Raw genomic sequence first — 12,596 nt, 5'->3', positions numbered from 1 at the left:
AACACATGTATACTTTAGCAGCACAGATTGTTGGCCCCATGTAGGCTAATGATTGTAACGGTTGGCAACTTGAAAGTTGAAAACGTAGTTCAATGCACATGTTGCCCAATTAACAATTTGATGTCATTCATTCGACAGTTTCGAAATCACATTCGCACTTTTTACTTCTATCGTCGAGTTTATATTGAGAGTTGGGTTCGTTGTGGGTGGAACCCTGGTTCGCGTTAAGTGGGTGGACTTAATGGTGGAGAAATGTCATGCACGCGGGTTTTTCGGAGTTCTCCTGTTTCTTCCCACTTTCGCCATGACATAACTTTCATTCATTCTAATCATCACAACCTTCTTTAGCCTACACGATGTGAACATGGGAAATAAGAGTGGAAGATTTCATTTAATTTTATTTCATGAATACAAGGGTAGAGTTAGATACAATAACTCTATCGCTGGACGCTGGATCCGTATGTCACTACTACCTTTCATCGGTTTGCTCTATGGAGATCAACATTTAAATTGAAAGATGTAGTATACCTACCACATTTGGTTTCAATGTTATCGAGTAGATTAGAAAATTGTTAAGAAGGTCGTCGACATACGATGAAATTTTAATCATAACACATCACTACATCCGGAATCCATTGCAATTAAATGTAGATCACCTATTTCAAACGAGTGGCGTAGCTATCTAAACAACTCTAATGTGAAAATAATTCTCCTAAGATGTTTAGAAATAGCGTTATAAGAACGTTCGAAGAGTCTTTTAAAAGTTTGTTCTTTGTCAGAGATTGTTGAACAACATCTACTGGAAAACTGAAATATGAAGGTTGCTTGGTATTGGTTACTTATTGGAATTTCTTTCGCACTCGCCAATACCGTTACACAAAGTAAGTTTACTAGTTTATAAATTACATATGTTTGAACATTACAGGAAAAGTTCATAAACCTGAACAAATAAGATATTGTTTACTATTCTTATTCTTATTCTTATTATTCTTCTTATTATTATTATTAATAGTAGTAGTAGTAGTAGTAGTAGTTAGTAGTAGTATTGATGATAATTGATAAAATGGTGGTAAAAGAAAGTAGTAAAAAATGGAAGAGCCGCTGGAAAACACATGTACACGCTGTTTGTCCACCACAAAACTGAATCGAAAATTGATAGAGGACATGGTGGGTCACATCTGGTGATTATAGATCCATTATTCGATTCCTGACCAAGTGAGTTTGTGGTGGACAGCATTGTGGTCTTCTTACTTTGAACATTTCCTCCTTCAATGGCGTCTCTTGAGAGATATCACACATGTAAAATGTTAAATTAGTAGAAGCTACGAGAAGAAAGTTTTATATATATGTTTATAATGTTATATTGTAACAAGATGGATTGGCATGAAATTTTAAATCAACCCTCGTATTTCCCCAGCGTCTATTCTTAGAAATATAACGCAATCAGCTAACAGTTGGAGGAGAACAATGCTTAAGAATTTGTCACCCCAAAAGGTGCCTCACTTCTCCAGACAGTCTTGCTTCCTCCCGTCAGCCCATATTTGGAAGAAAAATTTCGCTACTCTCGTGCTGTCCGCCCACGCACAAACTCTCATGACGATGATAGACTTCTACGTGACAATGTGAAATTTATAAAAAATCGTCAGTTCCATAACTTATTGGAATAATCAGTGTTTTTAATGTGATTCCTATTAATTTATGAACCATTTATTATATGTTATTAGCAATATTATGAAGCAAAATTTAATGTTTTCTACGAATTATATTTTAGTTTAGTTAGTGTATTCTTACGCTGTGAACTGGCAACGATGTGACGCGAGAAGAAAAGAAGAGAGCGTCGCCTCCTATCAAACAGAGTGGACATATACAAGATGTGCTCAAAATAAGTTTAATTTTAAGACTTAAAACAAACATGAATGGTATTTGAATTTTATATATACAAAATGCAAGGCGAGACCAGGAAGCAGTGACAAGTATACAAATAATGTTTCAATAGCAAAAGGAACATGTGTTAATAAGAATTGTTCTAACGCATTTCCCTCGCCAATACAGCGATTTTGTAGAAGAACCCTGTTGTATGTCAAGGAATGGAACATTCAACTCACCGATATCCGGCAATGGAAGTCAACGAGTTAATAGTGCACTAGTGAATTTTATTTCGTATATTCGCCGTGATCGTCGTGCGCGTTTACAGATCGTTCCGCAATCATGCATAAGAGTCAATTTGTTTTGAATGAAATGCTAATCATAATTTGAAAACATTAGTGTTGTTTATTATATGTGGTTGATGTAATCAAAGTGAAGTGAATATTAATACAGAGTTATACATAATTCTTGTTATTTTCTTAAAAATGAAGAAAGTGTAAACCAGATGTGTTTAATAAGTTATGTTTTCTTTTAGCGGTTGAAATGTGCATAAGTTAAAGTGTATGCGGCATAAAGTGTTTGTCAGAAGGTAAGGTATCTATAAATAGAAAAGTTCAAACATTTACTTTCCTCTCCCACTACTCGTCTGGTGTTAATCACGCATGGCTGTCCTACCTTGCACTCTTTTACAGGTATTGACCAGTGTATCTTGGAGCTGACGCAACAGCGATGGTGGGTATACGGCTTATGCCTCTGATATGTATAACGCCCGAATCTTAGGACCGTGGAGGAGTGAAGATATTTGTTTGTTGCCGGTTTCTTACTTCAATTTACTAATTTGTGCATTTGAATGATGTTGTAAAGGAGATTTTGGGAGATCCAAGGTTCGAATCCCAATATTATTATTAGTTGGTCTTCTTGAACTGGAACAAACGAGTATCGAATCCCATTCCCCTTATAATATATAGTGCCGTGTTTAGGTTTCATGGGGTCTTAAGCTATTGAAAGGGGCCCTTTATACGTCAAGCTTTCCTTTTCAACGACAAAATGTTGCCGTTTTTTAGGTTTGAATATATGCTACATGCTAATTTATGGACATCTATGGATATCTAAATAGAAACAAGGGTCAATTACAAGCAGGGCTGGGAAACGGGGGCTCCATTATAAGCGGGGCTGGATAACAGGACCCTCATTACAAGTGGGGCTGAGAAATAAAGCCCTATTACTTGCTTCATAAAAAATACTACATAACAATACAAAACACTGTTGTTATATGTGCGTTTTATCTTATTTGCTTTTTCTTGTTGTTTGGAAATTACATTCCAATCAGTTATTTTTTCTTTAAACTTTTGGGGCCCTAAGCTATAGCATGTTTAGTTTATACATAAGCCCCGCACTGGTTAGATACAAGATTTGCTACATAGTTACGCTTTATTTCCTTAACCTGCAACGATAAAATTTAAATTTTTATTGAAATGATTTCTCTTACGAGTCAACACTGCTAGCACTTTGAAAATCCCTAACTTCCATTCCTCTTGTGTCTCCCGCAGCTTAAGCTGCAAACTGTAGAACGTTAAAATGAAGAATTCACTTCATTTTTTTCTTCAAAGGTTGCGTATAATGTGTCTTTGCAGACTCCTTATACGTAGACTACTGCTTAAAGTGGAATCAAAACTAAACGGCCGGCGTGACAAACATTTAAAGGCGGCGCTCCAAGTTCCCTTTAAATGCTGCTAGCAAATGAGAGGTCAACGGTATTGCCACGTTTATTTTGCACACATCCACGTCTACCCCCTATCACCTGATCGCGCTGTAGTTTGTCTGCTTACCCATAGTCACACCCCTTTACCACTTGGTTTAGCTGAAATGCCAAGATGTTTGTCACAGGTCTTAGAACTTTGTATTCTGTTCAACGCAAACACTCACACCAAGAATCACACCCGAAACAACACAGACAGGAAGCACACACTTTGCTTTATTGTTTGTTTTGAAACCTTCCCATCACCCATGTTATTTTGATATTAAATTTTGTTATCACTGTTTCTTGTTCCGAACACATGGTAAAAAAAAAAAAAAAAAAATGGTTGTGTCAATTCAGCACAATGGCACTGTGTTACCCAGTTAAATTTTCACAGAAGCCTGGTGCAACTTCCATCCATCGCTCTTTGGAGTCAAGTGCTAAAATTGTGGTCGTTAAATCAGCTAGTTGCATGACGAGCAGTCATTTCTGTAACACATTACTAGTGTTGTTTTACTGTATATACAGGTGCCAAATAACGACTTTTATTAAACAAAAATGTTACCGACTGGCATGAGTCAAATGTGGAATAATAAAGTATGTCAACTCATAAATGGTTACGAGGAACGAAGAAAAACATAGTCTTAGTAAATTTAGAGCAAAGGTTTCAGTTTCATTAAAGGTAAAACAGGCACCAGTGTTTTAGAATAATCAATGAATTGTAGGGGGAAAAAAAGAAATTATTATTTTATTGATATGCGAGGGTAGCGCAAAAGTCATGGCGTTCTTTTCTTTTCTTTATTAAAATGGGAACAAAGTAAGAAGTTTAGAAACATGCAAAGGGTGTAACGTTGAAGGTTGTTTCTCACGTTACTTCCTGGGTTTTGTCTCATGCTGGGGTGATATTTTTGTAATAATAATTAGTATTTGAATTTTGTATATGGAACTGTTGGTGCGGAATAGGTAATCTAGTTCCCGTTCCTAGTGATCATAAATCCTATTACTCGCATTCAATTCCAGTTTACGTCTGATGAACTGTTCGGAACTTTATTCGATATTACCGCGATGGTATTCGAACCAAGACTATAAATCATTTAGTGACCAGGTCCTTCAATTGCGTGAACATACAATGAATCATCATTTGAATAACTGTACGGAAATATAAGTTTGATTTTTCGTTCAGACATTCATATTAAAGCATACATGCAACTTACAACTAATCATGCATAGAGAGAAGAACATTTTATATTAAACAACGCAAATTTTCGTATGGTGTGTGTGTATTTCTAGGTCTGTCATGAAGACGTTTCTTTTAGTGCCCTTTTTATACTTACATGAACTTTACAACATACTATATTTTGTTGACATATTTTGTTACGTAAAAATAATAATAATTTTCACATTGATATTGTGTCCATTTAGCACAATAAAATATTTTTAACCCGAACGACACGATCAGATACGCGTGATAACGGTCGCAGACGCGGACGTGCGCGCAGTTCACTTGGGTGTCACATATTTGTCAGAATTTTTCACTGTCTGCCGCAACGTCGAAACAAATTTTGAAAGTTATGTTCCCACTTGATACTTAGACTTTGTTTCACTGTTTTATATCATTATTGCAGCTTATGTATTATCTTCCTTCATCTACCTGGAGGAACACATACCAGAGTAGCTTCCACACTACATTGCATATTCTTCCATCACTACCAAAACTGCTCAGTTATACTCCAAATAAACAAAATAAACTAGCTCATCAATTATGCATCTTTTGTTCTAAACTAGGAGAATCAATATATGAGAAAAGAGTTCTAAATGACTATACATTCACAGTTACATTACGATGATTACAGATTTTAATGACCTACTTTTTGCAAAAGCGATTCTTTTTCCACTGTAAGTTCAGTCACGCATTCTTGGTGGATACCATTTCCCAATTAGGCTATGATTTTGTACCGGAAGATCTACTTACACTAAGACACATGTTCACACAAGTTCAGCCACAGATATACGAAACGGAATGTCTTGTAGTTTACCAGAAGATGTCCTCATTTCTTACAGGGTTGAGATTTAAACATTGTGATTCCCCCCCTTTTTTTTTTTTGTATGATGGCTCTGCACACTTATAATGGAAGGTTAGTACATATGTAAACGTTACATGTAGGGACTAGGATGAACACATAAATCTCTATCAGATAATAGCACGAGCAAAATGAATTATCCGTTTCATACATGTTTTACAACGAATTTCATTACAAACCATTAGAAGTGGATTACGGGTACCCAAAGAGGTTACTATGACGCATATTGCGTCATGAGTAGTTTTGTGGGGGGACATAAATACTTCAATTAATTTGATTTTCCGTCTACAATTATTTAAAGCTAAGAATAATGTATTTGGATTATCTCATTGCTTGTCTAATGGGTATGATTATAACTATTTTCAAGAAATAGTGTTTGATTTGGAGGGAAGATTTTAATTCATCACTACGAACAACATTTCCTCTAATTCTGGGTTCCAAATCACATTTTATTAAAAATAATAAACCAATCACTGTGAACCATTTACTATGAAACTTTCGCAAATCAGAGGAAGAACAGTCACCAATGAGGGACAAAAATATTCACTGAAAAATAAATAAAAATAATACCTTTTATTCGAGGATGGAATCTTGTGCAGTATTTCATACTCTCTTCTGTGAATGGTAGAAACTATCCATAGATAGCAGTATGCAAATTTCCGAGAGTGTTAAGGGGAAGCCCTGTGGTACAAGATGACCTCCATGAATTTACCATTTTTCATGCTCAGTGTCACGAGGGTGAAAGGATATTTAACCTAACCAACTTTTTTCATCTAAAATTGAATTATTTTTCCAGTAAGTACTAAATGTTAATTCATAACCTCCATCCTATTCACGATTAACGCATTTCGAGGGAGGTAGTAATTGATTTGTAGGGATCAAGGTAGGAAATCTCATACCTGATGCAATAGAGTTTCCCATCCAAGGCGTAGAATGGTGTCCCAAGGCATCCTAGCCACGTGGGGTTTAGTGTTGTCCTGTAACAGGAGGACCCTTTTGCGATTCAGAAGTCTGGCTCCAGAATTTTGAGTGTTTCTTGAACACGGCTCAAAATGCCCTGACTAGCTGGTAGCACTTCCCAATGCACGATGCCGCGCGCAGTCCACCAACACATAGGAGGACCTTCTTTTGGTGCAGTGCTGGTTTCTGTTGTTTTGGAACCGGTTAATTGGATACTAACCACTGATGACGACCCCGTGAGATTCGTACAGAACTCACTTCTCATCATATGTCAACACCCTGTCCAGAAAAGGCTCCTTCCTCAGGCGAGACAGCAAAGAAACACAGGTGTCTGGCACGGAGTCAAATCATGTGGCATGCATCCACCCAACTTGTGGTACTTCCCAAGTTAATGGAGGTGCTGCCAAATGTTTCTCGCCTCACACTGAATTGTAGTTTCACTTTCTCGAATGTCTGGCCATTGTTCGCCTCAATTGCCGAACGAAGATCATTTTGTACGTGTGTTGGCCTGGTGCGTCTTCGAGTGTTTCGTCACCGTCCTTAAAATTGTTAAACCACCACTGCACTGTGCGTGTAGTTACGACACCCTCACCAAAGTCCTGGCATATCTTCCGCCCCGCTGCAGTGGCGTTTGACCCCAGTTTGAACTCGTGGAGCATACACGCGTTTATGACGCTCTGTAGAGGTTCCATTTTCACTCTGTTCTTACGCAAGCTCACGATGTAACTGAACTGCCATGACCAGATAGTATGTTGGATATAACCACGCCAACAACTGACATTCGCCTTATCTCCATTCGCATTCAACTCACGGTGTGAGGGCCTATGAAATACAGACTGCCAGAAAAAAACTTGCTTGGTTACTTTATATATACGGCGTTATTATTATATATATGAGTACCTGATATTCATATATATAATTATTAACTAACTCTAACTAACTCTATGGCCTATGGAACCCGGAGGTTCAATGCCGCGTTCACAAAAGCTCCCCACTGACTTCTATCCTTAGCTAATTGGATCCAGTTTCTACTTTGTATTCCAATCTCTGCGAGATCCATCTTAATATTGTCCTCCCATCTGCGCCTAGGTCTTCCTAATGGTCATTTTCCGATTGGTCTTCCAGTAAAGACTTTGAAAGCGTTTCTACTTTCTTCCATTCTAACTACATGACCTGCCCACCTAAGCCTCCTAGACTTGACGACTCTAACAATGTTGGGTAAACCATATAAATTATGTAGTTCCTCGTTATGAAGTTTCCGCCATTCCCCATTCCCGTTCCTCTTGGGTCCGAATATTCGTCTCAGGATCTTGTTCTCAAATACTTTATATATAATTATGTGTGTGTAAAATTTTTCTCTCCGAAATACGACAAAATTCTGGTGAACTCTGCTGAAAGCACCAAGGTAGAGGAGGGGAGGAAGACATGCAAAATATAAATATTTACTGGATAATTATCTAAATATTAGAGTGCTTCTTATTCATTTTCGATTTCGTCGTAATAGAAGATATTAACTCTAAAGAGGGAAAAAGATTAATTAAGTATAAAGGTAGCCAGAACTTGATTTGGGGACCAACTGGCCTCCATCAGTCTATTGTAACAGGAAGTAGAAGATTGTGGTCCATTTGCAGTTTTAAACGATCTTTTAAATGAATTTAGCAGACGCAAGAAATGAAATGAAATATTTGTTTCACGTCCCACGATTATACCGGCTAGACTAAAGGAAACGGTGATGATGAGAAATGAATGAAATAGTGGAATGAAGAAAGTGGGAGGAAACGGGAGAAGCAAGAGAAAACCCACGCACACGGTGTTTGTTCAACACATCTTCACTTGGCACGAGCTGGGATCGAACCATGGACCAGAGGTGAACGCTCTACCACTGAACCAACGCGGCCCTCTCTACCATTTCGAATGTTAATACTGATTGCTATAAGCAGAGAATCTCATCTGATATCGAGAAACAATTTTTTAAATCAATTTAGCAGATGACGTCTTCACTATTAAACTTCTAGTAAAAGTGGTAGCGATACAATTAATCTTCAACTTTTGGGTTCAGATTGATGTCCTATAGAGTAAAAAGGGTAAGGGAAAGCGTAAAACTATTTATAATGAATTTATTGTTCCATAAACGAATACACTCATGGCTCTACTGCTAGTTGCCTTGCGCTCAAATCATATTCACAGTGCAGCATTATTAAGAAATATATTCAAAGGACGCTCTACGTTTCTTCACATAGCGATATGCATTCTCCGCGTCTCAACGTTCGGTCTCTTCACGTTCTGTTCGAACCCCTTGATGAAGTGTTGACGATTTTTTGTTTTATGATGCGACCTTTTATCAGTATGGAACCCAAACGGCTGGTGCAATTGCAAAAACTCCTCCATTTTAGAATACAAACCATCTATTAGCAACAAGTCTCCTAAGGTCACGAAGCATGGTACTGTAATAGAGTGCTTACCTGCAGTGCATGGAGTCCTTGGTTGGATCCCCTTCAAATGAATTTGTGGTGGACAACATCGTGTCCGTAGGTAGTTTCAGGTTTATCCTCCCACTTTCTCATTCCACCTATTCTTCCATCATCAATCACTTACCTTAATAATCCGTCTCCCTTAGCCTAAATGACATAAAATAAACACGAGGATAACCTCAGCAGAATGATAATTTCGTTCATTCAGCAGAGATCTTGGTTCCCTGAGCAACGTAGCGCTGAGAGGGAGCGATTACACAAGACGTAGGCACTGGAACGTACATAAGCAAACATAAAAACGGTAACTAAACGTCACTGTGAATCGTCGGTGTCAAAGAGTAGATGCTACCGAATAAACATGCTACTATAAACCTGCTGCTGAGTAAAAATATTACTTCATTGTTGTATCATAGACAACGGCTTCGATTGGAGAGCAAACTTGGTGCGATTGGAGAGCATGTCGCCACGACAGAAGCAATGCACGATAGAGAACAAAACGCAGCCACCGCCATATTGACCGCGTAATATGAACATACCACACAATTACAGATATACTGTTCATAAGGTTGGACCGCACGACGTCCTTCATTGTGCTAGCTTTAAGTTAGATTAAGGAAACCTGCATAAGCTAGCCTCCATCAGGGGTAGGACGATGTCTGCTGAACACTACACTTGTGGTGGGAGCATGCACAGCTTTGTGTCGCTCTCTTTAACCCACAAACACCTCAAGTACAACAGACATGTGAACTATCACCTATGAGCCGAGTGGAGGCGGTACTTATTCTATAAGTTAAATCTATAGTACAGTATTGGCAATAGACGGTTAGATTTCATGAGGAGCAAAATTTACCAGCCAGTGTTGATGAGGATCAAGGTGGCTGAGTGGTAACTTTGATGTAGTTTGAAGCCCATTGGCTACAACACACGATATCGTCTGTTATACATTGATAGTAGCTTCACCATGATTGTAACATAGAGGAAATCTTAAAAGTCAAGATCATACCCAGTCACATGTTCCCCAGAATGTACCGACCTTCTTCGCCTAATGACAACCATCGTTCTTTCTGTGGCCTGCAAAGTCGCCTGACATATTGCCTATTGTATGCTGTAAACAGTAGTATTATCCACGAGATGACATACAACGTCATCTCGTTTCGTCTTGACTCTTGAAGAACATTCCTCTCCTCTTTAAATTTATCTCGTGTTGTCGCATCAATAGTTAGTTTCAGTGCATTTTAAAAATATGTCTTGGGTTAAGTGAAGAAAAGTTAGTAAAAAGTTATTTTGATGATTTCTTCCCTATGTTACAGGTACTGTTGCTGCTGCACCTGCAGAATTAGGTTTGGAATCTGAAATGAATGTTCGCCATCCTAAATTCATCACACTGTTGAATGATACATTCAACCTTATTGAAGAGGGTGCCGAAGATTTTGAGAAATTTCTGAAACATATTTTTTCAGAAGTGTTATAAGTGGACCTCACACGGCTAAATCGGACACGGATATAGGACCATTTCTTATATTTATTCCAGCGGAAGACGACGTTGAATTTGATGTCTAGTATTTTCCAAATTGAGTGCCTTGTGGTATCAATGACCAAAATTCCAAACCAGTAACAGAAGTTATGAAGCCTTCGGGTAATCGTAAATATTATGCGCGACCTGATAACTCAGTAACAGATGTTCTGTCTTCTGATTACCAAATTCGACATGTGAAACATTTACCTGGGAATACTGACCTTGAGCTTCTTATGACATCCCCAATCAATAAATTATCCATAAGAACGGTTTAATTACATCTATTATGTACATTTGACATTTTAAGCTTGTATTTTGTTCATTATAGGTTTTGAAGTATTCAGCATATATTAATAAAAGCAAAAGTGACCAAGACACTGAATATATTAATAACAATTGCCTTCAAGTTTGGGCAACGAAATTTCGCCTACGTCAGACCCATTATGGAATATCAATTAAAGAATAACAACTTGAATACTGCTGAGATATGAGATTTATACAATTTTTTTTGGTATGGGGTGTTTCGTAAGAGGTACAATAATGAAAATTTTATAATTTAAAATTAAAGAAGTTTTAATAGAGTTTAATTTGGAATGTGCATTTAAGGGTTTACTAGTGTTCTTTTTGGCATTCTAAGAAAGTTAGTACAAACAGATCTTTTTGACAACTTGGTAAAGTTTGATGACGAATATTTTACTTTTGTGCTTTTGATTGTTGATTGGCTTTCATTTTGATATAGCTTTGATTGGTGGTGGATTATCATTTTAAAGATGAAGTAATGATGCTTAGTAATTTTTTACTAGTACTGTAATAATTATGCCGCACATCCTGAGTTTCAGCGGTGTTAAATTTGAAATGAATACTGTTTAAAATGAAGTTTGGTAAATGAAGAGTATAGAACTTTAGTTATGTTTATGATAACACAAACTGATTTTACGTTGTTTATTTATTTATTTATTTAAGTACCACTGGACTTTATTTTTAAAATTACTTACCGGTAAGGTTTTATATTTGGATTTTTGTTGAAGTTGATAATTTAAAAGCTTGTGAACGTGACGTAAAGCTACGTGTAGGAATAAAACTTTTTTAGTTTAAGTTTTTAGAAGTTTTAGAACTAATTTAGGGACTTAGGAAGTAAGAAATATGGTTGTACCAGCTTTTCGTAAAGAGATTTAATTATGTAAGTAAAGCTGTTATTAGCGCCTGAGATGAATTTACAGGCATGGTTGTACAGTATAACAGTCTATTTACATCATGATCTATTTTTTTTACATATTGCTACAATGTAAACAGAAAGTGAAAGGGTGTCACGCTCATTTCTCAGAGCCGATCAAGTTTTCTTCTTTCATTTTTTACATTCACCTGTGGGTACGCCTAACCTAATTAAAAATAATTAAGTTCACATAAATAAAAATTTACGTTTTTGAATAGATTTATACAAAAAGTGAAAGAAAAACTTGATTGACTCTGGAGAGTGTGAGCGTGTTTACTTTCTATTTATACTTAAGTTGTTATTCTTCAAACATATTGATGAAGGCGATGTTACTTTGCCCAAACTGCGATATAAATGTTATTACTATATTTTGTGTGCTTTGGTCTTTTTTGTTTCGTTAATACAAGTTAACATTTTAGTAATTGTATACTATAGTTTGAATTGTGTTTCAAGAGTCGACTTGAAATAAAAATTAATTGAAAGATTTTTTTGTTGTTGTTTTAGTTGTTCCGTATACTGTTCTATGGTATATTTTGAAAGTTTGATATAAGGATGCTTTCCGCGAAACCCCTTTCCTCCATTACACCTATTAATATTTCAAATGGTTTTCTTACGAATAAAGCTCTGACATTATTCTGTGAAATAAGTTTATTAGTAGCTTCCCTATTATGGACAAAATAAATCGTCTTTTACTGATATTTTAAGGAGCAAGTCACAAAATAATTCCTTCTTTGTCTACCTTTCATGTGTG

The 12,596-nt window shown here is 36.7% G+C and overlaps 1 long non-coding RNA gene across 1 annotated transcript; it reads left to right on the top strand.

Moving 5' to 3' along the window:
- Nucleotides 1–749: 749 nt before the first annotated feature.
- On the top strand, nt 750–12,342 carry LOC145683240 (uncharacterized). The gene is made up of 2 exons (XR_014130977.1): nt 750–881; nt 10,427–12,342. It is a non-coding gene; the product is annotated as an uncharacterized LOC145683240 (long non-coding RNA).
- Nucleotides 12,343–12,596: the final 254 nt, after the last annotated feature.

The sequence above is a fragment of the Thermobia domestica genome, chromosome 4 (assembly GCF_964235325.1).
Source record: "Thermobia domestica chromosome 4, izTheDome1.hap1.1, whole genome shotgun sequence".
NCBI classification, from domain to species: Eukaryota; Metazoa; Arthropoda; class Insecta; order Zygentoma; family Lepismatidae; genus Thermobia; species Thermobia domestica.
The sequence above is the reverse complement of the archived record's forward strand: the minus strand, read 5'-3'. Positions and strand labels throughout refer to the sequence as shown.